Source organism: Gymnodraco acuticeps, unplaced genomic scaffold (genome assembly GCF_902827175.1).
Source record: "Gymnodraco acuticeps unplaced genomic scaffold, fGymAcu1.1, whole genome shotgun sequence".
Lineage (NCBI taxonomy): Eukaryota > Metazoa > Chordata > Actinopteri > Perciformes > Bathydraconidae > Gymnodraco > Gymnodraco acuticeps.
Genome location: NW_022990313.1, coordinates 478446 through 501744, shown reverse-complemented (window position 1 = coordinate 501744; position 23299 = coordinate 478446). Strand labels below are relative to the sequence as shown.

The 23299-nt window shown below is 40.6% G+C and overlaps 1 long non-coding RNA gene across 1 annotated transcript; it reads left to right on the top strand.

The window, feature by feature from the left end:
• Window positions 1-20826: 20826 nt before the first annotated feature.
• LOC117550484 lies at window positions 20827-21770 on the top strand. Its single transcript, XR_004569657.1, has 3 exons — window positions 20827-20905; window positions 21191-21241; window positions 21630-21770. It is a non-coding gene; the product is annotated as an uncharacterized LOC117550484 (long non-coding RNA).
• The last annotated feature ends 1529 nt before the right edge of the window (window positions 21771-23299 follow it).

Genomic DNA, 23299 nt, shown 5'->3' with positions numbered 1-23299 from the left:
TTCAAAATGATGCCGAAGTAACAACATACTGATACCGGTTAGTAAAAACCATGAATTAATGCTTTGACAAGTCTGCAGACAGACGGCAGGCGAAAAACCCTTTTAAAATGCGTGTTTTCTAAATGGAGCTTGGCTAAGCTAACGTTATATATGCTCCGAACGTCCACACAACAACGGCCTATACAGACATAAACAAACCAGCGACGGTATTCACCATGACACAGGCAGTCTGTGGTTTGTACTTGTTTAACTTTTGTCTAGTTTCTGAACATATATGAGGAGCTGTGAGCTCTGAGTGCTAAGAGATAACGGCTGTGTTGTTTTTCTGGGGCTCTCATTGAAGATTACGTCACGGCTCCACCTACACTGCGTTACTATAGTAACTACCCCAGTTCCTAAACTGTAATGGAAGCGCAGCATTAAAGTGAGCCGGGCCTAATAAGGCCTAACCAAACCGAGCGAGGCCTGCAGTGGAAACGCGCCTTTAGAGTCACCCTAGCCAACAGAAGTGCAAGTGTTAAATAGTGATGTCATTATGTAACAGAAGTAAACAAAGGAGTCCAATGGAGGAGTGTGGTAGAGAAACTCCCTCTGGAGGGAACACAGGGGTTTTATTCGCATTGACCCGAAGACACATTATGAGTTGTATCCACTGTTGGAAAGAGGAGATTCCTAGCTTTCTAATGATATCAGGATTGTTTTTGTTCTCCAAATATTAAGCAAAATATTTCACATTATATAATGACTGTCACCGAGTCATCATTTTGAGAAAAAGGCCTTTAAAGTTTCCTCTTCTCTGGAATCCATCGATCTGATTGGTTATTAGCAAATGATCAAAATACTACGGAGGGAAGATCTTTTCGTTTGGATTACTGGTCTGGGAGAAGCTCGCGAGTGTGTGTGTACACATATTCTTGTGGTACTACTGCCTTATTAGGCCTATATTGACTTGCAATAAATCAGCACTAATTAGAGGGTTATTGAGGAAAAACTCTCAACTAACTGTTTATTACTTGTAGAATACGGTCATGTAGAATAAGGCATTAATAAGTGTTTGATAATGACTAATAAAGAGCCAATATACTGCTAATATGCATGTTAATTAACAACCAATGGATGGTGAATTTATGTACCTTAATATAAATGTTACCTAATATATTATTATTTGCCCTACTTGTTTGTTTTTGTCTGTCCTTACACCATGTAAAGCGGCCTTGGGGCCATTGAAAGGCGCTATACAAATTATTATTACTATTTTTCTAATTCAATTATATTTCTGTTTCTACTTTTCCTTCTTACTAAATGCTTTCTTCATTTTCACAATTATCTTAAGAAGAAAGGACATTAAAACATCAAAAATAGATAAACATAAAATACTCAAATGTTTCTCACGATGAGTCCCGATGGAGTAAGTACAACAACTGGGAAAGAACTTAAAAGATCTGAGTTGCCAAAGTTATGCTTATATTTGTGCAACACTTTAGTCAATTTCTGTGTAGCTTTAGTTTGGACGCTTTGAGGAACAACGCTGGTGTTCAAACATTGCATTTGTCCTTGTAGTTTACAGAAAGGGTTTGATGCTGCCAAGCCTAAGTGCACAGTAACAGGTGGGGAATAATGATAAACTAGAGAAAAAGTTATATAAGTTGTTTTGAAATAAATCCCTGCAAGGTGTTGCTGTTCACATTTTTGTGGTGATCAAAATCAACAAATTCCAACCACAGTACCAACAACCTGTGTTCAGATTATGAGAACGCTGGGGTTGAGATTGATTGATTGTTTCTTTGTTGATAATAATCACATATATTATAATAATAAGGTTTTTTGATGCTGTTAATATTTGTTTGAATCAGTAATGCACTATAAAATTGCATCTTCTTACAATTTACATTCTCTTTTTCACAGTTTTGTCAATCACACTTACAACCAATATAATCGGAAAAAAAAAGCCGCAAGATAATTCCCAAGTTATTAAAACCCTGGAATTATCTTTTATATTTAAATTGCCAGAAAATATAAACAATAACGGCAAGATTCACATGTTACTGCCCAAGCAGAAATAAGACAAGAAAGGTAACAGAGTGGGGGTATTTTGTCCCAGTCTCTCCTCCCTCTCCCCCGTGTCTCCCTTCAGCCTCCCACAATAATCCCGCCTGTCGTGTGTAGCTGCTGACTCTCGTACTAATGAACAATTCAGTCTTTGACACCCCCTCACCGGCTATGGGAAAGAACAACGCGGCTCTGCAAGTTTAAACCTCCCAATGTCAAAGTTTGGAGAACGGCTTTAAAGCAGAGGGCACACATTAGATCCTAAATGCTCAGGTCCAGACATAGGAGCCCTGAGCGTGGACTTCATTTGAATTTCAGCAGCTTCATTTAAACTCCTGGGCTTGTGGACAGAAGAATCGAGCCTGTGAGCCTCAGTGAGTGCAAGTCTCATGGGTTTTCTCTACTTTTTCCTGACCTAAAAAGTTTGGTGTTACAGGTTTTTTTCTTCTTTGTTTGGAACGAAGATTTGAAGAAAACTGACCAACAATAAAGCATGGAATCTAATGGAGTCTGCGTGCACCGATCTTAAGAACCCTTCATCAGATCACAGATGGCGGGTGTATTGAAGAGGGACATGCATTGTCAAAAATGGAAGCAAAGTATCATCTGGGCATTATATTCTTATCTTCGTCAAAGAAAAACAACTATTAAAGTATTGTTGAAGTCAATGAAAGCTTTTCTCATCAAAGTTATTTTAGTCTTCTCATAAACATTTTAATCAAGTAATTCTGACCATCGCCAAGTGATGACCACAATGACGAACCCTGAACTCCTCCAAGGGAAAAACATTTAAGATTTGAAATACATTTTTACTTGTAGGGCCGGGACTCGATTAAAAAAATTAATCTAATTAATTAGAGGCTTTGTAATTAATTAATCGAAATTAATCGCATTTTTAATCGCATATACATATTTGACCTAAGAACAATGAGAAGCAATTTTTTTTCACATGGATTTTAGTATACCATTAGGCGCATTCACACCGCAGTACTTTTCCCACAAAGGTTCATGAGAATTTAGTTCATGAGAACTCTTTGAACCTGGGGGTGGATTAGGCAAATGAAGCCGCTGACGTCACTTCTTCTTCTTCTGCTTTGGGTTTACTGGCAGGCCGCAAACCACTTCACGGCATATACTGCCGCCCAAAGTCCCCGGCCGGAAGTCCCCGGAGTTGGGGACTGGCTTCAGTAGAAGCTGCTGGGAGTCCCAGCAGCTTCTACTGAAGCCTTCCGAGTAAATCGCCAGAACGCCGACACCTCCTCATCTCCACCGCTCCCATGTTTTATTTTGTGTTGCCATAAGTTAGTCTCTCTGCGTTTCTGCGCTGGGCTAATGCTAATAATGCTAATGCGAGGATAATAAAATGGCGGCTTCACAAAACTTTTTGGGAGTTTTACGGGGCATGGTTTGCAATCCGCCCAGCCAATCAGAAATATAGCTCTTTTCTCACAAGAGAGCCGTACGAAAGTCCCTGCTCTCTAGCAGCTCTCTGCTCTCTAGCAGGGACTTTCGTGCGGGTAAAAAGGTTCTCATTAACTAATTTTAGTACCGGCTCTTTTTGGTGTGAACGCGATAAAAGAGGTTAACGTCCACGCTATAGCTTCCACGCTAGCTGCTATATGTTTTGCATTGAGGTGATACTTGAGGCTTGATGTGCTGCGGTGATATGCGAATTCCTTTTTGCATAATTTGCACACAACCGTGCTCTTATCGACGCTTCCATCCGTCCGTTTTTTAAAACAACATTTCCCACTGTTGTTCACTGTGGTTTGTTGTTGTCTGAAGTCATGAACGTTAGTTGGTGCTCCAGTATAATCGGTACGCCTGAAACTCATCCAGTGAGAAACGTTCCACGGTGCAAAAATAAGTGCGATTAAAATGCGTTAATTTTTTTAACGCGTTAATTTTTGTGTAATTAATTAATCTTAATTAACGCGTTAAAGTCCCGGCCCTAATTTTTAGTCAATTTGATAAAGCCACAGAGCCCCCTAGGGGACATGGAGAAGAAAAAAGTATTGCGAGATACATCTTCTATATATGGCAATATCATATTCTGAAAGCCAAGATGTCGTCTGTTTTAAATCAGCCAGAACCCCAAAATGACCAAAACACTTTTTTTTTTACATGAATCCACGTTTATCTCAGAATGCGCCGTTGCGACACCCGACTGGTTCGTATAGAGCTGGTCAAATATAGTAACAGTGATGTTGTCATTGTCGTAGTTAGATAAATTAAGACTGGTTACATGTTTACATATTCTACAACTCAGAGGTGGTGCATTGTATTAATGACCGAGAGTACTTTTGTGGCCAGTCTCTGATCTCTTCAACAACCAAAGCAAGAGCTGACATATTGAAATAATAGGCCTGCAATTGCATATCTTGAACTCCAGTTAGCCCTCCAGTGAAAATGGCTTGTCTTATCATGACTCATTCAGTTGTATGCTGCAACAAAAACAATTCTATGCAATCGCCTTTCTGACATGTGAGTGGCCATCATGCTATGATCCTCAAACAACTCACAAGAGAGAATTTCTGATTCTTTTTTGTTCTCTTTCTGGATTTCCACTCCCTTTTGGTGTCTTGTAGTTTTCTCTTTAATCTGTATTTCATCTTTTTTCCCCATTTCTTCGCCCTTCCTTGTCATGTTTTCTGCCTCACGAAGTCTTTTGCTGCAACATCCTTGGCGTTCGGCAAAGAACGGCGTCGCCTCCGGGAGAAAAGCAGACTTGCTGTTGCTCTTTTGAAGCATCAAACCGCTTACAGCACTGTGATAAGAGAGACCGATACAGAGGGTGAAGAGATGAGCAGAAAGGGAGAGGGATTGACACGACTATGAAGAGGGGAGCCAAAGAGAAATAGACAACATTGTTCAAAACAGATTTGAAGGGACAGGAAGTCAAAATTGGACCAATATATTCTGCAAATTGCAGTAAAACGAATGAGAAAATGAGGAGAGGAAAAAGAGAGATAAGTAGAAATCAGATGAGAAACGCAGCACACAGGGTTTACGATTGAGCGAGTGTGGGAGAAAAGACCCTGAGGAGGGATATACCTCATCCAACACCTTATTTCCTGTTCCCAGGGTTTAGGAGAGGCGTGACAGACGACCCGGCTTTATAGAACATTCACAGTCAGAGAAGACAAAGGAACAAGAGGAGGGGGATTTTGAATGACAAGACTCACAGTATATTAAAATCATGTGGATGCCCAATCAGTGTGGATGGTAAACGTAGTCAATTAAAGAAATACATTATTTAGTGCATGCTAAAAAGACCTAAAGATTAGTGGTACCTGTTACGTTCCCTATTAGGCTAGGGGAACTAAAGGAAAGAAACACAACCAGATTGGTATTGGTATAATTATAAATGATTTATTTTAAGTATCAGCGGTAAACAAAATGGAAGGCATGCAGCCTGGAACTGAGGTTACCTACTGTAACCCAGCTTCTATGAGTAAATGGCGCAGCCCTCTAAGGCTATCGCTATTGGGTTATCCCTCTGCGCCCCCGCGCAGCACTGAAACACTTGTAGTCCACGCCCACCCGCCAGGTGGGCCCCACCCTCGGGCCTCCGTCCGGTGTAAATAGGAAGGGTGCTCGGTAATCTGCTCCCATACAATATAACTTTTCTTCAGCTATTCGTAGAGCCAGTGGGGCCCAGCGCTTAGAGGGCTGCGCCATTTACTCATAGAAGCTGGGTTACAGTAGGTAACCTCAGTTCTATTTCGTATATGGCTTCGCCCTCTAAGGCTATCGCTATTGGGTTAAGGGCGAAGCATGTGCGCCCCACTGGGTCCGTCCGGCACTAGAAGCACAGACATACCTGTTTAATAACACCCCCTGCCTGTTGTGCCATGGGTAATGGCGCATCACCGTCCCTGGAACATAGCAAAACATGCCTATCTTCCTGACGGGGTGAAGGCTGTGAACAATACATACCGACCTGTGAGAAAGTAGAGACGAAGGTCCCACCTTGTCCTGCGATCATAGAGGGGTAACAGCCAGGTAGGAGAGCGCTCAGCTGGATCCCTGACGTCACTCACTCTGACAGGACACCCAGTACAGGGTGCGTCAGAGAGGAAAGGGAGACATCCCTCAAATAAAATTGAATAAATGAACAGGGGGAAGACCAAGATGCAGCCGTGCAAATATCTTCCACTGACATTCCTCCGTTCAAAGCCGTGGAGGAGGAAATTCCTCTGGTGGAGTGCGCTTTGATATTCTCCGGGGGCTCCCCCCAGAGGAGACATATGCCTGTGACACAGCCTCACACAGCCAGTGTGACAGCCGTTGTGTAGACAGAGATTGCCCGATCGAGCGCTCTCTGTAATGCACAAACAGGCGCTGAGAACGGCGCAATGCCGCCGTGCGCGCCACATAGCAAGACAGCGCGCGCATAGGACAGAGGAGATGAGATGTGGCTTCTTCCTCCGACCTGTGAGGAGGGGGGAAGAAGCAGCCAGGGTGATCACTCTTGACCTAAAATAGTTTTGATGACCTTAGGCATGAAGCCGGGTGAGGGCGTAAAACAGCTGAACTGCATCTCCTTGGATCCGGAGACATGACGGAGCCACAGGGAGAGCAGACAAATCACTCACCCTTTTCTCTGATAGAGCCAAAAGCAGTACTACTTTAGCTGAATACAGTTAAGGGGAACCTGATCAGGTTCAAATGGGGCTTTGCTTTAGTGCGCGTAACACCAAAGCCAAATCCCACTGAGGCGCCAGTGTGCGTGAGGGGTCTGAGTCTCCATACTCCTCGCATACAACGGCTGCTGCGTTCTGCGAGCCCCTCGGTTAAATTCGCCGGGAATATACGCGTTATTAACGCGTTAACTTGACAGCCCTAGTATTAATATGATGTCCTCATTGTGTAGGCAATGTCTTCAGCATACTTCCGGTCTCCTGTCTCTATATTCTTTCATCTGTTTTAGAACCCTGCAAAAGATGTGGTTCCGGTCAGTGGTCGACTGCCAACAAGTCTGCCAGCAAACTAGATGAGGAAGGCGTGGAGGTTGCTGTCTGCCGTCATGGGTTCTTGCTTAAGGGATTGAATATGTTCCGTGGAGAAATTTTTGCATATCCTTTATATCTGCAGAAACAGCATTCTTAACGGAACGTACAGTTATTTTGCTCTGATGTGGTCTGCAGAGGGATGCGAGCCACTGTCCAGAGCTGCAAAACCTTTTGAACATGCGTCCATTTCTGTCCATCACGCATGCCAGAGCACATTCATGGTTGTGTGAGGTAAATACAATAATTGGCACAAGACAACATTATTAATTTCCTGTTATCCAAATGGTAACAGTCGTCTAAATGTATTTACAGTTGCGATGGGGAGGACGGAATCAAAAAGGAGCAGGGAATACAATAGGGGAGGAGGTTGAACAGGTGAACAGCTTCCTCTCTCGAGCAGCCATGTGTTCGAAGTACATGTCAAAAGCTGGTAAGTACATGTCAAAAGCTGGTAAGTATTTTTCAACTCAATTATTGTATTTTTGGTTTCCTGGCCTAATATACATTCTGTCTTCAGTTCGCACGGACATGCTTACAATCCAAACAAGTGGCTGGAACAAGCGAAAGGCAGCAAACATTGGCTAAAAGATACATGAAGGTACTGACTACACAAATATGTTAATTTCAAACTATTTTTTGTTAATGTTGGTCAACATTTTGTTACTTTGATATTTGTTTTGACAGACGGGGCAAAGGATTACAGAAGCAACAGAGGATCTGGAGAAACTCACCGCTGAATTGTCACTACAGGACGACCAAGTACAGCAGTGGGTATCTGATGTTCAGCAGTGAAAAAAAAAGCATATGTTTCGCTATTCTGTTGTAGGCTATTTGGCCGTGAAAGGGTTTGATTAGAGTTTTGTGTGAAATAATTGTTATACTTCTCTCCACAAGGAACACCCATTCAAAATGACCTGCAGAAGACCATTGAAGGACTGTATCTGAGCATCAAGCAGCGACCATTTCAGCTGTATCGCCAGTCTGGTGAGAATTGATTGATTTATGCCTCCTGAGGCAAACCAGCCCCTCCTCTTCTATCAGGGGTACCTCTATGCTAGTAACATCCATCATTGGAAGGAGGTCTACAGAGAATAGGATGAATGACTGATCTACAGCAATGGGAATATTGTTTATTTTATTGTCATATAAAAAAGAAATTCCCAGTGATTATAGTGAATTTATATAGTCCCATTGATGTTATAAACAATGCAGTTGCTGCTTAAAAACAACTATAAGGTATTGATTAATTGGGGTCATCCGTTACCAGTGGCGACTGGTCATTAGGGGCACAGCCCCACCTAGTGTCAGCAGAAAGTATTAAAATAATGATTACAACAAAATGCAAAAAAAAAATTAAAAAATATATAAAATATATTTTAAGATCATGTTTAATCATCTGATTCGTCTGTACATTGCTGTTTTAGTCTGTGTTCTTCTAATTAGTGTCTACAGTGTGTGCCTATTGAGCTGCTTAGAGCCATGTGGGACAAAACCCGATCCTGCCCCTCCCTCTCACTGTCACTGTCTAAGTCAGGGGTGGAGAATCTCCGGCCCCCGAGCCGTATACGGCCCGCGAGACCATTTGGTGTGGCCCTCGAGGTAATTTATAAACACACGCAAAAAAGAAAAAAATTAAAGAAATCTAGACCGCAAAATAATTAAACAAGTGAGTGCCTGTTTTTCCTGGCCAAGGTCAGGGTCCTTGAACACAACACAAGCCTAACGTGTCATCATGTGGTATATGTTTCGTCTGACAGGGGTGTAGTTCTGACGGAGAGCACCAGAACGCCGCTCCGCTCCGGCACTTCCAAAAATTGCAGTACCCATAAGGAGCCGTACACATGCTGCAGTTTTTGCGTGGCTGTGTCTTAGTTATAAGCCCAGTGGCGATCTGTCATACTGTCAATTATTTATTAGCATCTGGTTAGCTAGCTCTGCTAACGAATATAAGAAGCTTTTTCTACAACCAGTAGTGAGGTAAAGGCACATTTTTATATGATCATTATAGTTATAAAAAAATAAGAGAATAAAGTAAACGGGTATAAAATACTATATGACAGTAAAAACAAGTTGTTATTAATAAACAAGAATACAGTTTGAAAGGGGAGTAATTTGTAAAATATCCATAAAGAAAAAGTAAATCTGTTTACAGTTCTGTTTCATATGGGTGTTGAGAGATGTATCCATAGATCTCATGTTGCTCTCAAAGTGCACCAGATTGATGCTTTTAACTTCAACATTTAAAAACAAATCTTCTCGGGGGAGCATGCCCCCGGAACCCCCCTAGAGGAGGTTAGGTCCCCCCCACTTAAATCATGTTCACATGGATAGGAAACTAAATACATTTGCACACATCTTGTGTCCATATCTTTCTGTTTGGGTCATGCCACAACTCTGCACGTGCATGCATGCAAGTAGTAGTACACATGCCGCTTTCGATTTATTATAAATGTTTCGTTTACAATACTATTACTATATATGAGAGCAAAAAATAAAAACACATTTTCATTTTGTAATGGTTGTTTAATTGAAAACACAACATTCAACACACTTTCATAAAAAACACATTACATTTTACCAAGTTAATGTCGTAGTGCATACAAGGTAATAGACTTAACGATTTGCACTGCTGCTTCTCTCCGCGTTTCATTGACAGTGATCGGTTTATCGTTCAATTCACATTGCCCAAGTAGATGTTTAGGGGTCTCTTGGAAGTAAACAAATGCATTTTTTATATCAGATAAATGCATTAACATCACATGCAAATTCTCTATCCTTTCACCCGCAACGATTATAATCTGCTTTGCTTCTTCTTCGGTTTCACCGTTATTAGCTCTGAATGTAATCCTTTCTGGGGCTTCTTGTGCTTCTTGTGGTCTGTTGAATACCTGGCGTAGGATTTGTTTAGCTGTAAGGACAGGTACCATATAATTGTCTTCAAAAGCTTTGTCTATGTCGTCACACGTTTTGGCCAACACATCCTCACTCCCAGGTCGGCCTATGTTGACGTTATGTCAAGTCCTGTGTCGGCTTTTTCCAACGCAAGGGGGGGGGCCTTAGCGTCCATTTTCAACGCAAGAGGGGGGCCCTTAGCGTCCATTTTCAGCTTTCCGGGATGTCCATATGCTTCTATGGACGCTCATGGAAGCACGGTATTCGTTTGTGTCGGCTGCCCTTAAAGGCAATGTGAGCGTCCATTCTCATTGGATAACGGAGAATTGTACACCCGGAAGTAAGTATTCCCCTTACTGTCGATTGATTTCACAGTGATATCTGCACTACTCATCGACTAAAAAACACCAGATTATCGTTGTTAATTACACAACATTGATTGGTTTAAATTGTGTGCAATGCTTTTGTATTTTTCCCCTTCGATTCAGAGAAACAAATATGTTTTCGGAGTAAAGGATGGCAGAAGACACTACACTACCCAGGATCCCCAGCTATCGTTTGGACTACACCATGTGCTCTGTTTGACGTCACGTGATCTTCAAATTTCTCCCTGCAGAAAAAAAAAACATGGCCGAACTTCGTTTTATTCTCGGTGGAAAATGCCTATTTTAAAGTTAGTTTGGCCATTAAAATGCGTTTTGATGTCATTTGATGCGAGAAATATTAGTTGTTATGTCAGATTATGTGTGCAGTGGATGTACATGATCTTTAGTTTGCTAGTTATTACGAAGATTACTTCAGGAAATTGCGTCCATAACGTTTTCATTGTTACCAAGGTGGTTGCTAGGGACGCTGCTATCGATATTATTTCTGTTATGTTGTGTAACTGTTTAATGGTGTTATCTTTATTGCTACCCCCTTCCCCGTCAATGTATAGTGTTGGTCCACAGCGCAAACGTATTAGTTTAACAAAATCCGCATCTAAAGATACGTTATTTTCCCCTGTGCAATTCCAGTCTCACATCTCACAGCACATCGTCATTAACAAATACCGGAAACAGACCGAAAACATTTAAAAAAAAAAATAATAATACTTTATTCCGAGTGTGCTTGATTTTCTCTTTGAAAGCCATCACATAACGGCATTGTAATACACGGTTCGGCTGCATTAAATATTACATATCTGCCGTAGTTCTGTATTTATAGAGCCCTGATGAGAAGACTTCTAGACAAACATGAGGAACTGAAAACGTGACGTGGATCATAAATATATCAGCCATTAAACAACATCTTACATTTATTTTCACACAATACGTCTCCTTGCAGTATCAACACTAATTCGGCTGACTTTTATATTTGATCCAATTGGTAGATAGGCTGTATTTACACCATAAAGGTGCACAGCTGATATAAAGGGACACCTAGTGGTTAAAGCATGTTATTGAATTTCATTATTTGTATTATTAGATATGAATAGGACCCCTATAAAGTATATTCATTACTCGTTATTCTCTACTAATAGTTAATTAAAGACTGTATATAATGACTATTTTGCACATCCATTTCAAGATTTTCTAAGGTTTATTGACATATCATATAGGCCTACACAACTATGGTGTAGTTCTGCATTGAATGAAAAACTTGGGTCGCAGGTTCCTCAATAGTGCATTACAAGACATCTATCAATATTTGTGCATACCTCCAGCAATGTTAACTATGTTGAAGCACTTATTTTAACTGATATTATACATAATGTATTATACTCTTATAAGATGTATGTAGATATTTCATGTCCGGCCTTGTCAGGTATTGAACAATCAATACATAAAGAACACAGAATTGTTGAATATAAAACACAGAATTTGTGTGATTATACTAAATGATTTACAAATAAACACCACTGCATATTTAACTGTTACACATGCTGATGTAACGCAAATGTTCCAACTTGGGATCAATAAAGTATATCTTATCTTAAGCTGATCGATGGCTACTGCCATATTTGCAAAATGTGCCTCTGAACCTTGACAAGTGCATGTTTCAGGCTTATCAGTTAATGTAATGTAATGTTATCAATTAACAACAGGGGTCACAAACAAGACCAGCTGTTAAATAAAGCTCTTCTGACCATAGCTGGCATGTGTATATATATATATTAATGCTGCCCATTATGGGCACAAGCAATTTTCACCCATTTATTAATTATATGTTTTAAATGTGAGTGTTTCCTATCCCCTAAACCTCCAGGGATGTACACAGTTTAATACTGGCAACTTCTTATTATGGGAAATACGAAAACGTCTTTTAAAACTACAACTCCCAGTAGAGACGTGCCATAGATAGAGAACATGTTGCGAAACAGAATAGCCAGCATGTGTAGTTCTAGGGACGGGGTGGGGGAGGGGGGGGACGGGGAGGGGGTGGGGGAGGGGGGGGACGCGGTGGTCCCGTTCAAATCCAGTTTTGGACAGTATGCCGTTCGAGGCTCGGCATAACCCTCGGAGCACACTCTCCAATCACAGAGCTTGAGGACTATCACGGGGTTTGTCAAACAGAGCACATGGTGTAGTCCAAATGATAGCTGGGGATTCTGGGTAGTGTAGTGTCTTCTGCCATCCTTTACTCCGAAAAAATATTTGTTTCTCCGAATCGAAGGGGAAAAATACAAAAGCATTGCACACAATTTAAACCAATCAATGTTGTGTAATTAACAAGGATAATCTGGTGTTTTTTAGTCGATGAGTAGTGCAGATATCACTGTAAAATCAATCGACAGTAAGGGGAATACTTACTTCCGGGTGTACAATTCTCCGTTATCCAATGAGAATGGACGCTCACATTGCCTTTAAGGGCAGCCGACACAAACGAACGCCGTGCTTCCATGAGCGTCTATAGAAGCATATGGACATCCCGGAAAGCTGAAAATGGACGCTAAGGCCCCCCCCCTTGCGTTGAAAATGGACGCTAAGGCCCCCCCCCCTTGCGTTGGAAAAAGCCGACACAGGACTTGACATAACGTCAACATAGGCCGACCTGGGAGTGAGGATGTGTTGTTTTGGCATATCCTTCGATGTAATGACAACCGATACTAGAATAGAGATCCTTCAACAGTCTTTTAATGCATGTTCTGGCACTGTCGCCAATTTGGGCAATTCCACAGTATCGTGCTTTTTCTCTCATTATATTGAAGCAAAGCTCTGCCATTGCTTTTGGTATTTGTTCAACACATTCGCAGCAGTCGGTTAGCGGTAGATGATCTATAAGATTATTATGATCCGGTAATGACTCAACAACACCATTACATTTCTTCACTTGTCTTTTTGGTTTTCCGTCCTTTTCTTTTAATTCGCATTCTGCGTTTGCTTTTCATTTTTCTTCTCCTTTTCATTTTTCTTCGTTTTTCTTTTCTGCTAATTGTCGTTTGCGATCTTGGCGAGTGGTATGAGATATACTGTTTCTATAAAGGTTATCTATAATACCATCTTTTAAAGAAAGATATTCTTCATATGTCATGTTATCGTGGTCCTCTTTTGTCCTAAAGACCTTACATGGATATGATATAGAGGAGGGCTCTTCTTCGGGAACATCCTCTCCCCTACTTTGTAACATCCAGTCATTAAGCCCATATCCGTTATCCTGGTGATAATAAGGGGAGGCTACATCAGACTTGGTTTTTCTCAGATTCATGGCTACTTTCAACGGTCGTCTTAGTGGGGGTCCTTAGTTTTATATGATTTGCTGAGTGGGATGGGACTTATTGCGTTGAGTGGGAGGAGTCATCTGTAGAAAATACTCTGTTTTATTAGATTCCGTAAAAGCATCTGACTCTTAATGGCAGTTTGTGATTTTGAGGCTATTTCAGTGAAACAAGGCAGTTTTGAAACATTTGGCATATTTATGCTTAAATTCTCTGAGAAAGTTACTGAAGGATACACTTTTGTGTATAAAAGCTGAAAAGTAGATAATTAAGTACTTTGTATTAGTAGATTTGGTTAAGAATCTGACTCTTAATGGCAGTTTGTGATTTTGAGGCTATTTCAGTGAAACAAGGTTGTTTTGAACATTTGGCAGATTTATGCTTAAATTCTCTGAGAAAGTTACTGAAAGATACACTTTTGTGTATAAAAGCTGAAAAAGTAGATAATGAAGTAGACTTTGTGTCCGTGTGAAACCCCCATACAGAATGTCAGTCCCTGTGTAAAACTTTTTAGTGACACTCTGCAGATTTGTGTGTAATTCTCACACAAAAGGAACTGTAAGATACACTTTTTATGTATGCAAAACCTTAAACATTTCTGAAAATAAAATACTTTATCTGAATACATTTTCTTTAGAGGCACTTTTTGATTTTAACACTATTTCAATGGTGCAATCCATTTTGTTGACATTAATGCTTTATACTCTTTTCTGGTGTTACTAGGATACTTTTAGTTACACTTTAATGGATGCAAACCTTTTTAACCGGGTAAAATATTCATTAATTTGTGAGGAATTCGTTTTCGTTATATTTGTGATTTTAACACTGTTTCGATGAAACACAGCAGTCTTGATAACTTAACATGACTAACATTACTTTTCTAAAATATATGTTTTTTAGAAGCGTTACTTTGATTTCTTCATGTTATTTTGAACACATTACTTTTTCATATTTTTTCAACATACTGTGATATTTTGTTTTTTGTCTTTCTATCCTTTTTCCATTATACTTTACTGAACGATACACTTTTCTTTTTTAAAAGCTGACCACTGTCATGAAAGTACTCTGTTTTATTAGATTCCGTAAAGCATCTGCCTCTAAATGGCAGTTTGTGATTTTGAGGCTATTTAACAAGGCTGTTTTTGAAACATTTGGCAGATTTATGCTTAAATTCTCTGAGAAAGTTACTGAAAGATACACTTTTGTGTATAAAAGCTGAAAAAGTAGATAATGAAGTACTTTGTGTCCGTAGATTTCATTAAGAATCTTTGACAGATTTATGCTTAAATTCTCTGAGAAAAGTTACTGAAGGATACACTTGTGTGTATACAAGCTGAAAAGTAGATAATTAAGTACTTTGTATTAGTAGATTTGGTTAAGAATCTGACTCTTAATGGCAGTTTGTGATTTTGAGGCTATTTCAGTGAAACAAAGGTTGTTTTGAACATTTGACAGATTTATGCTTAAATTCAAACTACAAGAGCTACAAGATACAAAACATTTGTTTTTCCCTCTCATCACCCGCCTTTTTTTAGAATTTTCTCGACTTGAAAAAAGCCTTGTCCTTGGATATCTGTACTTTTTGTAACTCTTTCTCATAAAAAGTCCCCTTGATCTCTTCTCCATCATAATCTTTGAGTTTGTAAACAGGTGGCTGTCGAGGTAAGCCTTCAGACCCCGTAAATAATTCGTCCGTATAACTCTGCTCATATTTTTTATCGAATACTCCTCTCAATTTGGATATCCTTACAAGCTCCCCCTCCTTAAAGTTCATTTTGACAGCAGCTTTTTTACGAAGGCTGGAGGGGTTATATAGATTCCGAAACACTTGAGCCGCATTCTCCTTGGTTACCTGCAGTGGCGTCATTTTAATACTTCGGTGATAACTATTATGGTAACTTTCAAGTAGTTCAGGTAAGACGTCTATATATCTATGAGTGTTTTTAGCTGTAAAATACCTCCACATTTTAGTTTTCAGCGTACGATTAAATCTCTCTATCACACATGCCTTCATATCACTGGCGGTTGCATAATGTTGTTTACCTCGTTTCTTCATTAAGTTTTGAAAAACTTTGTTAAAGAATTCTTTCCCCGCGTCTGTTTGTATCTTTTTAGGAATCTCACTGTGTGTTAAAATTGTATCAAAGGCTTGGGCAACCTCAATACCCGTCTTCTTCTTTAATGCCTGAGCATAGGCTTTTTTCGAAAATACATCTACGACTGTTAACAAATAATTAAAACCATCATTATATTCGGACAGCGACTGCATATGTAGCGGTCTGAGTACGAAAACTCTGTTTCTTACAAAATGCACCCGAGCCGGCTTATGTAAAGTATATGCATCCTGCTCAGATAAATATTCCCTGACTTTCTCTACATTTACTTGTTTACCCATTTCATTCTGTACAGCTCTATGGAGTTTATCCACACCTCCTAAACTCCCTGGATTAGAAGGAGTGTAATACACCTTTTGCATGACACGTTTCTCAGACATGTTCCCTGTTACAGCCCGATGAGGTAATGAGTACAACAGTTTTTCTTACAAAGCATTTTATTGTCACATGTATAAAAAACATGTTAAAAGAAGTAAAAATATAAAACATACTTTAACGAAAAAGTATCAAATTTGTTTTTCCTATTGCTGCCAAAAGACCCAAGCTGCTCTTATAGTCTTCAGACGGGTCTCGTCGTTATCTACCAGCTGGTCGAAAATCTTCTTCATTTTAGCCTCAAAGAGTCTGGTGTTTCTGAGATTGTGCAGAATCGCCTCGGTAGCTCCAAAGACTCTCCTCTCCGACACATGAAGCTGGCTCTGGTGTAAAGCGTCCCGAATGGCTGGAATGAAACGAACGGTCCACAGTCTCTTTATCACATCGTCATAATTTATATCCAGAAAGTAATCTTGGGTCGGAAACAAACACTCGTGCTGCCTCTGACTGGGGTGAGCGATTCGACATCCGTTACATGTTTCCTCTCTGTACAGTTGCACGACCCTATCCAGCAGATGAGCTACAACAGCTTTTACCGTATTCAGGAACGAAGCTGTCCTTTCACGTTCTGTAGCATCAACCTCTGGAACACAAGTATAGCATGGCACATCAACGCCTACTACTGTTGATTCCCCTGGAGACTCGGATGGAGGTTGATGCATATCCAGCCACCCCGTGATATCAATATCAGCCATATAGCTGTCGAGATCTGGTGTCCAGATTGTTGGAGAGGATGGAGGTCCTACAGGCGTTTTCTCCAGGCTGCAGCTCGCGGTGAGAGTTGTTTTCTTCCAGATCCATGGTTGCTGCTCACAAAATGTCCTTGAGGTGTTCTCATTTTTAAATGATCTGGCGAGGAAAAGGCGGGGCTTGTTATGTTAAGGGAAGGGGAGCCCTCTGTAAAAAAAAAAGTCTTTTGCAGTCAAACCGGGGAAAATCTGTCACTTCCTCACAGAGCCCCTCCTCCAACACACATGAACGCGCATGACTAAAAGGGGGCGCGAGATAAGTTTGTGCACAGAGACCCCCGCATTGCTGCTGATGCATTCGTTTGACTGACGCTCAGGACGGGTGCGGTAAGCTGACTGATTAACCCCATTCGAGGCGTCTCTTGGCCATTTTTCTTTTTGAAAAGGTAAATGGAATTGCTGTCTTTTTAATTATTTTGCGCATATTTCTAATTCCACCCCCCACTATCTGCCTGCGTCATAGCCCGGAAGGGGGGAGAGGCTAGGAGGGGGCTGGTAGACAGTCTCACCTCACTTCAAGAGACACCTAAATTAACATCAGAGGCTTACAACACCTCATAGATTAGACTTCATAATTAGATTATACAACTCTGAGGGGGCCAGACAGCATAAAGAGACTTAATCAACTCCTAAATTAACATCAGAGGCTTATAACACACCAGTGTGAAGTCACACCGGTGTGTTATAACACCTCCCGTCAAAGGACTAGACCAGGGGTACTCAAATACAAATCTTAAAGGTCCAAAATAAATGTTTCAATAAGACAAAGGTCCGTTTATCACGGTCATTCAAACTTTTAAACTATTACAACAAGATTCTTAACACGAGGTTGCAAAAACAAAAATAATCTGTATGCAGCAGTTTTCATTGTTATTGTGTCTGTGCTTGACCCCTCAGAGTCGAGGTGTAAGAGCTGCACAGTTAGGAATAAAGGCAGCTGCACCCTCTTTCATTCAGCATTCCCATTATTGCTTTATAAATGTATTCCCCCTTGTGTGTCCACTGAGGTTCGTCAGGCCCAACACATCTTCAACAAACTCCCCCTTTGCCTCATCATAACAACTCACAAACACCAGCAACTGAGCATTGTCAGTGGTGTCAGTGGACTCACCCACAGCTAAGGAAATGCACTGTGCATTTTTTATTCCATCACAAAGCTGATGAATCAAATCACCAGCCAGTATTTATGTTCTTCTGGTTGCTGTGCAATCTGAGAGGGAGATTTGCTTTGACCTGTTATTTCCTCTTTGTGTTTGCCTTCAACATGGTCTCCATCACTTCAGTCATGCATTCTTTTATACTGCAGTTATTATCTCTTATAAAGTCCTTACCTACTGGCCTAGTTAAATCAAAGTGGTTACTTTTTTTTGGCTGGGCAGTGTAGTTTTAAACACCGTCTGATTTGACTTTCTCACGACTTAAAACAGTTTTTTGGGGGCAGACCCCCTCAAAGAAAACAATATATTTACACACGTAAGGTCATCATCTTAATAGTTGTGTATGCTCATCCGTGAGCAGAGCATCAAGTTGACATGTCTATTACAGCTGAATGCGGCGATTACCATCTTGTTCAGCAAAACGCCTCACAAACGATTTAAGATCAACAGCTTTAGTGCGTTTTGATTCAATGCTGAGTACAGCCACACTGACAGTCTCTTCTCTGTCATTGTAGACCGCAAATACCTCATTCCTTCAGCGCTTGGGTCCGAATGCTTCTCGTTTTGCGCCGTCCAGTTCAAAATGAAATCGCCGCCAATCGTATGTCCACGCTCGCGCCAGGACCGGGGGAGGGGTTACATGACGTGTATCTTGTGCTGCATTCACTTGCACTCGGACATTAGAGACTTTCTCTCATAAATGTCCGATGAGCCACAACTTTTCTTTCAAAACAAAGCTGCCAACTGGGGTGGCAGCTGGGGTGTCAGTTGCCACCCCGGTAGGTGAAACTAGGCTACTAGCTACAGTACAGATGGAACTAGATGAGCTGTTAACTCTCGCTCTGAATTTATTTATTTTAAATTCTCGCTCTGACTTAGACAGGTTGAAAGAGACACACACATTTTTCCCACCCGCATTCCGCGAAGACCCGCCCTACTGTGCCTCTGATTCGCAGATTATTTGGGGGGAAAAAACGCTGACTGGATGCTGAATGTGATTGGACCAAAGCGTTGACACACACAGGTGGAACACAGTGGAACAGTCAGACATGCAGAGCGCTGTTTGCAGTGGACATAGCGGATAATTTTGACTCGTTGCGAATGCGTTGTGGCGATGTCTCACATATAATACAGAGAGATAATACATATGAAAAGTATAATTTGCTCAGAGTCCGGAGACAGTGGTGGTTCGGTCCGGATCCGGACCGGAGTCCGTAGTTTGAGGATGCCTGGACTAGACTTCATAATTAGATTATACAACTCTGAGGGGACAAGGGGGCCAGACAACACAAAGAGACTTAATCAACACATCAAAGAATTAGACAACAAAGGCGCTAGCCCGGGGCTTTTCACATGACACAAAAGGATCTCTAACAAAGGCACTACACACAGGGGGGCATTTCACACCTACGTGTGATGTACCTCACCCCTCACATCAAAGGATGTCACACCTACGTGTGAATTCACACCTAGGTGTGACATCCACCTCGAACAATGGGAGGCGGGACTTAGCTCATTAACATAAGTAGGGAGAGGTGTGACCTGTCACACCACCTGTCACTTTTCTTGCATACTAATGTGACGAAAGCGGCATGTGTACTACTACTCATGCATGCGTGAGTCATGGCAAGATATCTGGATTAAGAGGTTGCTTTTTCTTTGCACAGCATGAAAGAAAGGTGAAATTAGTGGGCTGTGATTTTAGTATTTTTAAGCAGAGGTCAATAATTTATACGGCCCTCGGAGGATGTTGAAAACATTTAAATGGCCCTTGAGAGGAAAAAGGTTCCCCACCCCTGGTCTAAGTGAACGGTGACTGTAAAAACTACACTGCGCATGCTCAGAGTATTGTCCTATTTAATGTGTGTGGCAAAAAATAATGACCATAGGGGCATAGAGCTGCCATCCCCACCATCATCTCACATCATTCAGAGCTGATTGGCTGTAAGTACGTGTGCCGCGAAAAGTGTGGTGTGTGAAGAGCAGGAGAGAGACGCCTCCTAAAACCAGGAAGTAAGCTGCGCATGGCTTCCCTCCACAAAAAAGCAATGAGATTTCTCCATAAGATTTTAGAAAATAGCTCAAAATAAGATCTGTGGGAAACGTAGCTGTTAGATAAATGTACGTTTTGTTCAGCCGGATAATATCCACATGTCTACCCTACTTTTATCATTTTCGAATCATAAATCCATAATTTAGATTTATGATAGACTTTTGAAACTACAAGAAGATAAGGAGGACTTTTACAAAAAAGTAATAGAGATTTTTGTCCAGAAGGATAGGCAAATGGACTTCATCTTCAAGTCAGGGTAAGACCGCAATTGTATTGAAAATGGGATCTTACTAAGAGAGAACAATTCAATATTTAAATGATAAAAAATGGGATTTTTTGGGTATCCTTTTGTTGAACTGTCTGTTTAAAATTAATCGAAGCATCAGACTGAAGAGGCTTTTGAAAATAATATTATATTTTGATTTAGGTCAAAATATAATATTTGTAAACCTGAAGAGTCAGAGCCAGTGCCTCACCAGCCATGAACCTCACTGCAGAAGCTATAGACATCTAAGTTTTTTGTGCCCCACCACTTTTGTACATATAAAAACGCCACTGTCCGTTACCACTTCTGTGCAAATGTGTTGAGGAGCGAATCTCCGGTCATTTCTCGGCCGGCTGGACCATTTGCTGGCAACCCGTGCGCTATTTTTCCCTCCCAAATATCCTTTCTCTCACTGTCAAATAAAGGCGTACAATTATCAAGCGGCACCGGCAACAGATCCCCGCGGCTGGCCCGGAGTGAGTGCCCAGAGGAGTGAGAGGGACGTATCCGGCTTGGCTCCTCCTATATTCTTTCCCCAGGTATAGCTCATCAAGCAGGTATCCTCCCCGACAGGTGCAGCTCATCATTGAACCTGTAAACACACACAAACACACTCTACGGAGCCAGCTGAAATGAATTATTGATGACTTTTTATTGCTGTTATGATATGAATATTAAAAACAAGAAACACTTCTGGTAAGTCTTGACAATTAGCCAAATGAACAGTGCTGTTTTAAACAACTAAATGATATATTTTAAACAGTAACATCAAGTGTACAGTATAATAACAGCTCTTCACAAAAGGTTTTCTTTCATCTCAACAGACGTGTCTCCAAGGAAGAAGCTCAAGAAGAAGAACCTCCAACACTTTGAAGGTTATTTAGCTTCAATTATAATTGGGATTAGACAGTAAAGACACTAGCTCTAGTATGTTTTTAAAATGTCAACTGTTGTCTTTTCTAAACAGATACCTTTTAGGGCATTTTTGTTTTACAACTATTTATCAATAAAGAAACACTTTTAAAAAAACAATTCATAATTTGTTAAACGGTGGTGGAAGAACGACCCACAACATTCAAATATATGTTATGATTGTCCTTTTGTGTAAAGTTTTTGCAGTTTTATATATACAGTTGACATGTTCAAATAATTGTGGAAATATAATTGATGCGAATAAAAGCAAACTGAATGTGATTTTATAAATTACAGATCAAATTGTGCAAAAGTAAAAAAAACGAGTGTACATTATTTTTGCTCTTTCAGAATGCAGCCATAAGATCGTGGGAGGAGAGCAGTACTACCCAGTGAAGACTGTAGTAAAAACCAAAAGGCTCGTCATAAATACAGGTCACTGTCAGCTCATATAATGTACATCTAAAGCATGCTACAGACGCACTTTGTGGAATTGAATGCAACATAACTTAAATCTTTTTGCTTGAAATGGTAAAAATATTTCCGATTATTTTTTTAGGGGAAGCAAATGCAATTGGTGGAGTGGGAACCTTGTTCCACGTGGTATGTAGCATTTTATTATTATGGTAATTTACCAATAACTAATTAGTCTAAGCATTTGATTACCATTTTTATCTGACAGAGGAGTAACATATATTGCCATATTTTGATATGGCTGATGTCAAAAATATCTTTACAATGTATTACAGGGTGTAGAAGGACAACAGAGGAACAGCAGGACTGATCATTGCACGTGTTGTCGAACCTGTTTTGATTGTTTCTTTTGGTTATATGCCTCCCTTTGCTACTGTTATTGTATATACCTGCTGAATGTTGCTTTGTAATAAAACATAACGTTATTCAACTTAAAAACCTCAAAGCCTTTTGTTTTTATTGTAGAATTGTTTTTTCCTTTGCATATTTGTATAATTTCTTCTTCAAATACAAATTTAAAACCACTTGGGCATCAACAATATAAATAAACAACTTCAAAAAAGTTGTTTATTTGTAAATAGTATTTTTTTTTATTAAAAAGGAACATCATCAAACAGTTGCAGAAAAAAAGAAGCAAAGACCATGTTTAGACTGCATGGGATGGGCTAATGGTTTCACTTGCCCTTAGAAATGAATGGGAGAAAATGTACTTATACCACATTTTCCGATGCATTGAGTGAAGAGCTAACGTTAGCATTGGTTAGCACGTGTGAAACACTGATAAGCAGCTGGGCCCAGCAGCTGTGCGCAGAGTGTTAACTTGTGTATTTAGCAGATGTGCACAGAGATTCAAGATATCAAAAAGGGATTTGAGAATAAATGTGATACTCTCCAAAAGACTGTACAAACAATGAATAAAGACGCGAAAGCAGCACTCAACAGGATATCTAACACTGAAAAACGGATAAGTACGCTAGAAGATCAAGCCAGCACCGACGGTGCGACATTTAAACAATTATCCAAAGATTTGAAACTTTTACGTGAACGGGTTATCGACCAGAGCAGAGGAAGAAGGAATACTATCAGAATCAGTGGGCTGAAGGAAGGCGCTGAAGCAGGGGACCTGGTCAGCTTCTTGAACACAATTATACGTTAAAAGAGAGCGACCCACTCCCAGAGATCGACCGGGCACACAGAGCCCTCGGACCTAAACCGAACCCAGATAAGCCTCCGCGAACCATCATCGTGCGGCTGCTCCGGTGGGGTGACAGACAGAGCATCTTACAAGCATCCAGAAACAAACAGTCACTACTCTTCGAGTGTCAACGTTTGTTCGTCCGACAGAATCTGGCAATGGAGATCCAAAAACAACGAGCGGCCTACAAGGACATCTTCGAGGAAGTCAAGAACACCGGTCTGCGAGATTTGTCATCACTATCGAGGGAGAGACTTTCAGATATGAATCTCCGGAGGCGACACTGAGGGACCTGAAAGTCAAACTTCCAGACGTTTTTTGAGCTGGTTGCTCTTCTTTCCTAAAGATGACT